The sequence below is a fragment of the Podarcis filfolensis genome (assembly GCF_964270895.1).
Source record: "Podarcis filfolensis genome assembly, chromosome: 7".
NCBI lineage: Eukaryota > Metazoa > Chordata > Lepidosauria > Squamata > Lacertidae > Podarcis > Podarcis filfolensis.
Window position 1 is genome coordinate 23,111,215 of NC_139603.1, and position 10,574 is coordinate 23,121,788.

Below are 10,574 nucleotides of genomic sequence, written 5' to 3' on the forward strand. Positions count from 1 at the left end.
TACGTGACAATTTCCGGCGAGGAGTGGGTGTCCCTAATGGAGGTCCTGCAACCTCCTCGCTGTTCTCGCTGGAATTGTCTCTGAGCCAATCTTCTGACTCGCCTTCCCTTGGAGCTCTTTCTCGCCCCCTGCTGGTTCCCTCCTCCGCTGATAAGTCTCTCTCAACCTCTGGGAGCCCCTCCACCACCTGTTCTTCCGATGACAGTTCCCTGACAATATGTTTGTGGAAATTGTAGATAAGAATGCATATATCAGTGGGAAATGTGTACACAGATACAAAATTGTGTTACATTAGGGGAAATGGTTTGCAAGTTGTGTATAATAGGTTTAATTGCATGCACAGATGTGTACATTGGAAGAGATGTACACAAAAATGCTAGCAAACTTTATTGAGGGCTTAAAAAAATAGCAAACTGGGAGAAACTGAACTGGCATGGATAGATTTTTTTCATACAGTGGAACTTATTTATCAACAACCATGCTGAGAGTTGCACAGTAAGGCAATGATTTTTATTTATTTATTTTACAGTGGTACCTCGGGTTACATACGCTTCAGGTTACATACGCTTCAGGTTACAGACTCCACTAATCCAGAAATAGTACCTCGGGTTAAGAATTTTGCTTCAGGATGAGAACAGAAATTGTGCTCCGGTGGCGCAGTGGCAACAGGAGGCCCCATTAGCTAAAGTGGTGCTTCAAGTTAAGACCAGTTTTAGGTTAAGAACGGACCTCCGGAACTGTTAAGTTGTGGGTGAACATATCAGACGACACAGCGATTCTTCAAACAGCTCTTGTTTATTCACAGGCCAGAACAGAACTGAACTGAAGGGTTCAGCCAGCCTGCTTATATAGAGGTCCACTAGAACGCAACAGTAACCATTTTCTGTAACTATCCAATCACTGAACGTCACTTTTGATCCCTTATTTGCATATGTGGACCTGAACTATCTACAGTATCCCCCTGCTAGCCCAGGGTGAGAACTTCAGTACATAACAGGAACAAATTAAGTACTTAACCCGAGGTACCACTGAACTTCCTCAGATACGTGGTCTTTATAAAGTTAAAGGGAAAGTGGCCCTGGTCAAGTTCTTGAAAGGAAACTGACTGAAAAAGACCCCGAACCCCTGTTTTAAAACCTTTGGAACCTTGTCGCTTTCATTAAAGTCTCTTTGCCTCCCCTTCTCCTGCAATCTGAAAGGACATATGTGGTGACCAGGGGATATTACCAAGTGTCAGGGCCGGATTTAGGTTTGATGAGGCCCTAAGCTACTGAAGGTTAATGGGGCCCTTTATATGTCCAGCTGTCCTTTGTCAACAACAAATTGTCGCTGTTTTTTGTGTTGAATATATGCTATATGGTAATTTACGGACCTAATAGGTATCTAAAGCCATTTGCACATAACAAAATATGTATTTTATCAAAGTAACTGTTGGACATCAAATACAATTAATAAGAAGTATATTAGTATTGAAATACAATTCTATTTTTAGGGGGCCCCAAGAGAGTGGGGCCCTAAGCTATAGCTTGTTTAGCTTATACATAAATCCGGCATAAAGAACACTTATGAAGTCCTTATAAGTCTTATAAGACTTTCACTTTGGTGCTGGAGGAGACTCTTGAGAGTCCCATGGACTGCAAGAAGATCAAACCTCTCCATTCTTAAGGAAATCAGCCCTGAGTGCTCACTAGAAGGACAGATCGTGAAGCTGAGGCTCCAATATTTTGGCCACCTCATGAGAGGAGAAGACTCCCTGGAAAAGACCCTGATGTTGGGAAAGATGGAGGGCACAAGAAGGGGACGACAGAGGTTGAGATGGTTGGATAGTGTTCTCGAAGCTACCAGCATGAGTTTGACCAAACTGCGGGAGGCAGTGGAAGACAGGAGTGCCTGGCATGCTCTGGTCCATGGGGTCACGAGGAGTCAGACACGACTAAACGACTAAACAACAACAACAATGTGATCAACTTTCAACTAAACAACAACAAGACTCTACCTTATAAGAGTCCCAGCCAATCAGCACGTTGCTGCTACGGATTCCCTTTTGAAGAGCATCCTAGTATTGTGCCGTTCTTAGGCTACCCAAGCAGCCTGCAAATCTATGCTTCCTGAAGCATGAAACGCCTTCTGCAAGCGTCACGATCCCAAAGGGGGTGGGGAAAGTTACAGAGGAACTTAAAATGCTGTGTGTAGTCTAGCGGAAAGAAACACCTATGCAGCATTTTTTAAAATGACATTATTTTTGATTAGACTGGGGCTATGCAATGCATGTCAGACAGTTTTTCAGGGAGCCAGCAAAACAGTAAGCTCTAAAGAGGAGGTTTTTGGAAAGTTAATACCCACAGCTGGGCATGACTAAAGTTGCATTTTCTTAATAATTGCATGAAAACAAGCTTATGGCTCATTCAGCGTTTGAATGTAAAAAAACAGGCAGCTTAAATTGAAAGGAAAAACATTTTGCAAATGCTTCCACTTTTTGCCACCTCTTTATTTTCCGAGCACAATTCAAAGTGTTGGTGCTGACCTTTAAAGCCCTAAACGGCCTTGGTCCAGTATACCTGAAGGAGTGTCTCCACCCCCATCATTCTGCCCGGACGCTGAGGTCCAGCACCGAGGGCCTTCTGGCGGTTCCCTCATTGCGAGAAGCAAAGCTACAGGGAACCAGGCAGAGGGCCTTCTCGGTAGTGGCGCCCGCCCTGTGGAACGCCCTTCCAGCAGATGTCAAAGCGATAAACAACTACCTGACATTCAGAAGACATCTTAAGGCAGCCCTGTTCAGGGAAGTTTTTAACGTGTGATATTTTACTGTATTTTTGGTTTTTATGGAAGCCGCCCAGAGTGGCTGGGGAGGCCCAGCCAGATGGGCGGGGTATAAATAATAAATTATTATTATTATTATTATTATTATTATTATTATTATTTATTTATTTATTTATTTTAGTGTAACTCATAGAAGCATAGAATTATAGAGTGGGAAGGGGCATAAGGATCATCTAGTCCAACCCCTGCAATACAGAAATCTTTTGCCCAATGTGGGACTTGAACCCACGACCTACTGCTCTACTGACTGAGCTATCACGAAACCTGTTCTACCTTGTTTCTACATTACTTTGCTGGTTAAAAGAAATATCTGCAGGAAATAGTATTTAAAAGCATATATTCATACACCATTTCAAAATATGCCGTCTCAATTTATTTTCTCTCAAGATATGTATATTTTTCAGCCAAGAACTACATCAGACCATCCGGGAAGTGAAAAACCTGGGAGGGAACTCAATTCATTTGAGCCCAGTAAGATGTGAATCAGAATTGATATTAGAATTCACAAAGCACAAAGCAAATTCCTCAAGTGTCTGTGGAAATAAGCCCTACAATGCAATTGTGAATTCCAAGTTAAGTGTGCGTAGGATTGCAGCCTTAAAGCCTGAGAGGGGGGGGTGTATCTAGTTTTCTGAAAGGAGTAATTATTATACAATTTGTGCATGAATCCACAAACTTCCTTTTTAAAAAGAAAACAAGCTTTAAGCTGCTAGTTAAATCATCTATTTTTTTAATAAGACAATAATAACTTAACCATATGCTTGTCTATAAAAGGCTACAATACAGTAAATAATGAGCCTTAAAGACTGCAATTTTCAACTTAAACAGGCAATAGCAGTGCCCGTGAGAAAGTATTTACATTTTATTGTCTCTCCTTTTTTCACACAGTAATATGATTTCTTGTAAGTACAATGATAAAAAAGGGAATTTCAAGTGGTTCCAACAGCTACATTGTATACTAATAAAAGCTGAAAAATACATTGTAAAGCATGAAAACCTATCACCTTAATGCCATTCTTTTTCTCCTCTTCTTCCAAACTAGTTAAATAAAGTTGACATGTCAGTTTCCACTGTGACAAAAGACTGAAGGAATATTCTGATTAACATGATTTTGGTCACACAAATCCACGATATCACATATTGTACCAAGAATTGATGAGATTTTTGAACCATACCCATGCAAGCCCCATGCAGTATCAACTGAAATATTCATAGGCGTGAAGAAACATTTATGCAAAACCCATGCTGCATTGAGGCTGTTAGTGCAAAATGTACACACATCATTATCACGGACACATATCAAACTATTGACCTAACATTGTGTATTTGGACCTGGGCAGATTTTGATGTAACCAATGTATGTTTGACAGAAATGGAACTGGAGATGGAATTCTATCTGTGGATTTGATAAATCACTGTGACTCACTCAAACGGTGTCAGCGGCTCCTGGCTGGTTGCCCAGGAAAGTATAAAGACAAGGAAAAGTTTATTACAGTCCTTTTTTTATTTTAAACTTTAGAGAGGCTATAGAACCCAGCCTCTTGGATAATGGTGTTGTCCCGAGTGAATTTCCACCCCACCCCCCGTCTTTCCCACTTCCTCATTCATCATCATCATCACCTCCCCTATGGGTGCTGCTAAGTGCCCTCTGTCTTTGAGCTCTTTGCTCTCCTACTTTTAAGGCTCACCAGGTTCTGGGAGATGGAGGGTGTGGAATGCTTTCTAGTGACAACTTGTCAGCCAGCTGCTGCTCCAGCTCTGCTTGCTCCTCTCCCATTGTTTCCCAACTTTCCCCCTCATCTACCTCTGAGCTGTAACCACTCTCAACTCCCTGTTGTAAATCTAAACTGTCTTCCTCTTCCTCCTCCCTGGAAGGGTCAGGATGGGGAGGAGATCTCCACCATTCCTCCTCTGCCCCGTCTCTGACAATTAGTTTTCTTTAACAGTGGAAGCAGGTTTTCAGATTATATACAGCTCTTCTTCAGGCTTTGATTGTGAGAGCAAAAAATGAACATCCAATACAGTGGTACCTCAGGTTAAGTACTTATTTCATTCCGGAGGTCTGTTCTTAACCTGAAACTGTTCTTAACCTGAAGCACCACTTTAGTTAATGGGGCCTCCCGCTGCTGCCGTGCCACCATGTTCTCATCCTGAAGCAAAGTTCTTAACCCAAGGTACTATTTCTGGGTTAGTGGAGTCTGAAACCTGAAGCGTCTGTAACCTGAAGCTTATTTAACCCAAGGTACCACTGTAGTCCAGATAGAAACTGGCTGATGGTTACTTGGTTGCAGAAGTTTACTGGCCATTGCTGTTGGCATGGAGATAGTCTAGGTTGAATGCAAACATGCCGTTCTGATGTCAGGTGTGATTTCACAAAGAGGATATGCTTTAAGTCTTGGTAAAGCCAAAAGCAGTTAACAGTCAGACTGCATCTCAGCCCTGTCAAGATGGATCTCCATAACAGGTGATGAATTGTTTTATTTGGGGGATATATTAACTTTAACTATTGGGGAAAAGTTTTAGATTGGTTTGCTGTTTGTAACCCATCAAGTTGAGGCCAATAGATATACATTCACAAACCTGTAGCCATCAAATAATCATTTTATGTGTGACTTTGGGACTGATTCATACAACCACATTTCCTTTCTCCACTCTATAGCAGCTTTTTCTCTGTATTTGAAAAGATAACCAAGAAGGGGAAGATAAGGAACTAGGAATAAGATCTGGATGAGTATGGTGAGGATCTAAGCTTCACAAGTAAGGCAGCTAGGAAGATGGCTTTGTGGTCCAGCATAGGAATGATGGGTGCTTCATATTATTGAATTCCTGTTCCACAAAGAAGAAGCCTACTCTGGAATAACATCCAATGCATTATTCTGGTAATAATAATAATAATAATAATAATAATAATAATAATAATAATAATATTTATGTGGGTGTACCAGTTTTCCAAATAATAATTCATCCAAGATCCAAGGTAGCTTACAAACTAAGAGTACTTCAGCTGTAACTCCAAAGAGCAATCTAATTTCCAAATTTTGTACACAAAGTTAATAAATTCAGCAGTATAAGATCCTACCTCTTTTGGTTTGGTTGTAAGAAGATGGGCAGGTAGGGCTGTCTGAAGCCAGACTGAATATGCTGAGGCAGAATGCCATCTGCCTTTATGGGCCAGCCTGCACTGTGAAAAAGCTCTGCAATGAACCTACTTCAAAGGCTTATTGAAAGGATAAAATGGACAAGGAAGAACTATATGCTGCCCTGAGCTTCATGGAACAAGATAAGGAGCAGCATGAAAACATCATTGATAAACAAACAAGCAAATTAACAAATAATGTTGTAGGCCCATACTTTTGTGGCTGAAAGATTCCTTCCCTCACCCCCATTTTCTCATTGGTAAGAAACACACTGAGGCCATGTTTAAGCATGCATAAGAGCAAATAGCACTGACTGCAATTGGACTCACTCATAAGCGGCGAGCTCTGAGCATCCCAGTTGAAGCAATGGCAACGAACTTAGAATTCTAACTTGCATGAGCGATATATGCTTAAAAGAAACTTCACAATCTCCTTTATGGAAACACTGAGACTTTCCTTAAATGCATTGGTGTGAGAAATGAAAACTATAAACACCCTGGGATTCTCTTTTCCGTTCACTGCCTACTAATTGGCACTAATGAGGATTGTGCGAACATCAAGGAGGGGCAGAGTTGCGGGATGATGGCTCCCTCCACAGCCTCACAGCAGCAGAGCTTAATAAATGCTGTTTTAGATTAAAATGGAGGAGATCACAGAACCACCTAGTGCGGTTGTAGTGGATGGTGGAAGAACAATAGTGTGCTTTACCTTTCCTCCACATTCGGTAAAGCAATACAGTGATGACATTTTTTTAAAAAGCTGTTTTTCACCCCTCTTAAAATGAGCAACAAGCGCATCAGTAAAATCAACCCGTTATAACAAGAAAAATAATCACAGGGCCCAAACTAGGTGTGAAGGAAATGTCCTCCCAACTTGTCCCACTAGTTGAGCTGGGGAAACTGAGGCCCAGAGGTTGAATGCGGACCTCCAGGCCTAGTTATCTGACCCTTCAAATTCTCTGCAGGCCACACCCCCTATCCACAAGCCACACCCCTCACTTTGCTGTGCATCAAGTGGTTTTTTGCCTGGGTAGAATGTATCTTTGAATTGCAATAATGTCTAAGGATGGAGGATGGAGGATGGAGGTGTGAGTAAGTGTAGAAACCGGCCTAATGGCCAAAGGGGGGGATTACATTTGTTGCCCCGCCTACTTTTGCCTATGCTCCACCCACCCTTATCATGTGTTCCTTGGGAGGTTTCCCAACAGGGAAAGCAACCCTTGAGCTGGAAAGAAACCCCCACTCTGCTGTGTGTCAAAAGCACAGAGGACTGGTCTGACATCACCCCCAGTTTTATAGGTGGCAAAACACACAACTGCAGGAGCAGCAACTGGTGTCTGCCACTCCCTTCTTCTAAAGCTTCCTCTGCCTGATTCTTCATCATGACAGAACACTGAGCAGAGAGCGTGTCCAGTGTGGTGGAGGATTGGCAACCACTAGTCATAACTGTGAGCCTAAACTCATTGGGAATGACCTATTGATCTTTGTGCTGTATTAGCCTTGCATCCTTCCTATTACTGGAACAGTTTCCTTCTGCATTTGCTGCTTTTGGCAAACAGTTCCACTGGTTCTGGATTTACCTTGTAAAACATGGATAGCCAATGTGGGGGCCTCCAGATGTGACTGGAGTACAGGTCTCATCAACTCTGACCCACTGTCTGGGACTGATGGGAATTGAGTCCAACAATATTTGAAGGACACCACCTTGAACACAGTGAGCATCTCTTCCATTCGCCTTCTACAGCCCACCTGGAATATCAGACATGTGACAGATTGCACTTAAACCATTTGTTCTGAAATTCCTCTGATGGATGTCATCTTTATCTCTCAGAGTGGGGTTGGTCCAGTGATATGAGCAGCAGTGAATCTGCAGCAGTCCTCACATTCTTTCACTGTAACACATCCCCTTAATCTGTCCAAAATGAATAAACAAACTCACAAGAATGTTGAAAGCGATTCACCTTCTGTCTTCCAGGTGGTCGGTACAGGACCCTTTGAGTTGGTTCTAAGATGCATAATTGTGGATGATGTAAAAAGCCCTTCCTGAATTAGTCCCTAATGGATAATTATCGATCGGTTTCCAATATCTCATTTGGGAGCCTCTAACATGATTTTATATCTCCTCGCAGACACAGATAAGTATGTGACCTGGCATGTAGCACTCTTTGCAACTGCTGCTAGGAAAATTAGAGCAAATTATATAGCCAAGGTAGCCATCAACTGTAAAGGAGATGAATTTATTTGACCCTATCTATCTACATCAGGCTATGCTCTATCTTTGTCACCAAACTCCGAGTATAAATTGCACACTGTATTAATTGACATTGTTTTTTTGATATATTAGTGGCCATGTGATGATTTTAGCTTATGCATTTTATTTTTCAATGTCTTGATTTGTATATTGGGGTACTTTTATAGCTCTGTTTAGAGTACGTAATGTTTTGATAATATCAATGTTTTAAGTCTTTTGTATCAATCCAGTATATTTTCTTTTAATTGTCGAATGATTCTGTGTACATTGCAGCAGCCTTTGGCTATGTGCAATAAAACTGACTGACCTCTCAGTAGCCTTCAATATTATCAACAATGGTACCCTTCTGGACTGCCTTGCTGGGGTGGGACTTGAGGAACTGTTTTACAAGGGAGACGTTCATGTTGAGTTCCAGCACCATTTCCCCCCTAGAAAAATAAAGGGATCACTGAAAGTGCAAGATATCTGGGGATCCGGCTTCCCTGGCTCACTTAGAGTTCTTGTTATGGGATGAAAAGCATATCACCTACTATTATCCCATACTTCCCCCACACCCACTTTCCAATAACAAGCAAGCATTTTTCTAAGATGCTTAGATCTTCACTGAAAGGAGGCAGATAAGAAACAAATGACGCTGTCTTTCTCTCTCTCCCCCCACCCTTTTTTATATGAAAAGAAGCCGTGTGTTTCACTTATCAGAACACCAGACTTTAATAACAGATGCTTCCCTGCCTTCCTGCCCACCAAGGGATGATCTAATGCCTGGAACCATGCTTCAAATTGACGTTTAAAGCAAGAGGGAGTTTACATAAAATGAACTCCAGGGAGGCAAGGTTTGTTTTAACTTGGCAGGGCCTACCACGAAGGAGACAGCCCTTTAACCTCAATTTTCTCCTGAAATGGGTCAGGAGTTGCTCAGATGGGCATGGAACTAACAGGCTGAGATAGAGAAAGGGGTGATTAGTCAATGGTAGCCTGTCTGCATTTGAATGCTCTTTTTCTACCTGATAAATGGACATCACATGAAAGTTCATCACAATCCCTCCTCCCACCCTAACATAAAGCCCACAGCCACGAACAACTTGGTTTTAGTGTATTGTATTACTATTTATATTCATGTTCTAACAGTGAACAGCAAACCTCAATTTGATCGTCACCAAAATCATGTGATGTAGCATAGCTTGAGGATCAGTGGAGACGAATGCTCAAAGTCACCCAGTGAGTTCTGAGTTTCCCTTCCTTCTCCTGAACCCAGAAGTCTTGCAGAAAATAAAAAAAAGCAGGGGGGATCTTTAGAGTTTTATCTTTTAATATTCACAGTAGTTTATCCCACATTCCTAAATACTCAGAATGTATGTACTGTTTAAATCTGACTTCATACTTTGATATGCAAAGTCAAGGGCAATTGTACGTATATAATTTTTGTTTGTAAGCCTCCAAGCAACGTCATATGCTGTTATTTTGGAATGGTGCTAATTAACTTCATGTATTTTCTAGATATGGTGGTGATGATGATGATGATGATGATGATGATGATTCAGCCTCCAGGTGGAGGTGCTGCCAATAGGTGGAAATCTCTGACCTTTTAGCTGTTGACTAAATTCTTGACAATTGGCCATGCTGCTTGGAACTGATGGCATCCAGAGGGCCACAGATTTTCCATATCTGCTCTGCAGTGTCTGAGAGTTACAACTAGACATGGTACCTTTCGGAGGCAAGTCTTTCCACATACAGTAAAGGCAATTGCTTGTCACCTCTTCTTCCCTCCTGGCCCAGAAGTGCTGGCAAAGCATCTCTAACTCACTACAAATAATTGGACCGGGCCCTAAGAATGGCAGAAATGGCACTTGATATATGGGAGCGACATCCCTTAAACATACATGGAAAGCTCGAACTTGTCAGTTGCTTTCCACAACATTGTGCACTGTGTCATATAAAAATGGATATATGTTTCACTGTACAAAATCTCTATAAATAATATTAAAGGTACAGAGACCGATCAATGCTGAGAAATGGAACGGCATTGGTGTTGCTTGGGACTGACTGTTCTGTCCTCTAGCAGAATTATTCCTTTCTAGAAATATTCCTTCAGGATCAAAACACCTACTGTCTCCCTTCTTCTTCCTTCCCCTTACCATTTTACTAGGTGCCTGTATTAACCCTGCTTTCGTGTTCTTGGTTTGATCTGCCTCAAATCATTTGCGAATGCAGGAACTTGTAATGAAAATATAGTTACTTTTGATTTAGGAACCTCAGTAAATGAAGCTCTTCATTTGTAGGTTTCTGTGGGAGATCCTTGAATCCTAGGTGCCTCGCCACCTTTCTCCCTCAAACTGCGGTTTGATATCACAGGTGCATATAAAGCTG

At 41.7% G+C, this 10,574-nt stretch overlaps 1 long non-coding RNA gene across 1 annotated transcript; it reads left to right on the top strand.

The window, feature by feature from the left end:
• The first annotated feature begins 8,055 nt into the window (after positions 1-8,055).
• Positions 8,056-10,210, top strand: LOC310767270. Its single transcript, XR_014550824.1, has 2 exons — positions 8,056-8,095; positions 8,884-10,210. It is a non-coding gene; the product is annotated as an uncharacterized lncRNA (long non-coding RNA).
• The last annotated feature ends 364 nt before the right edge of the window (positions 10,211-10,574 follow it).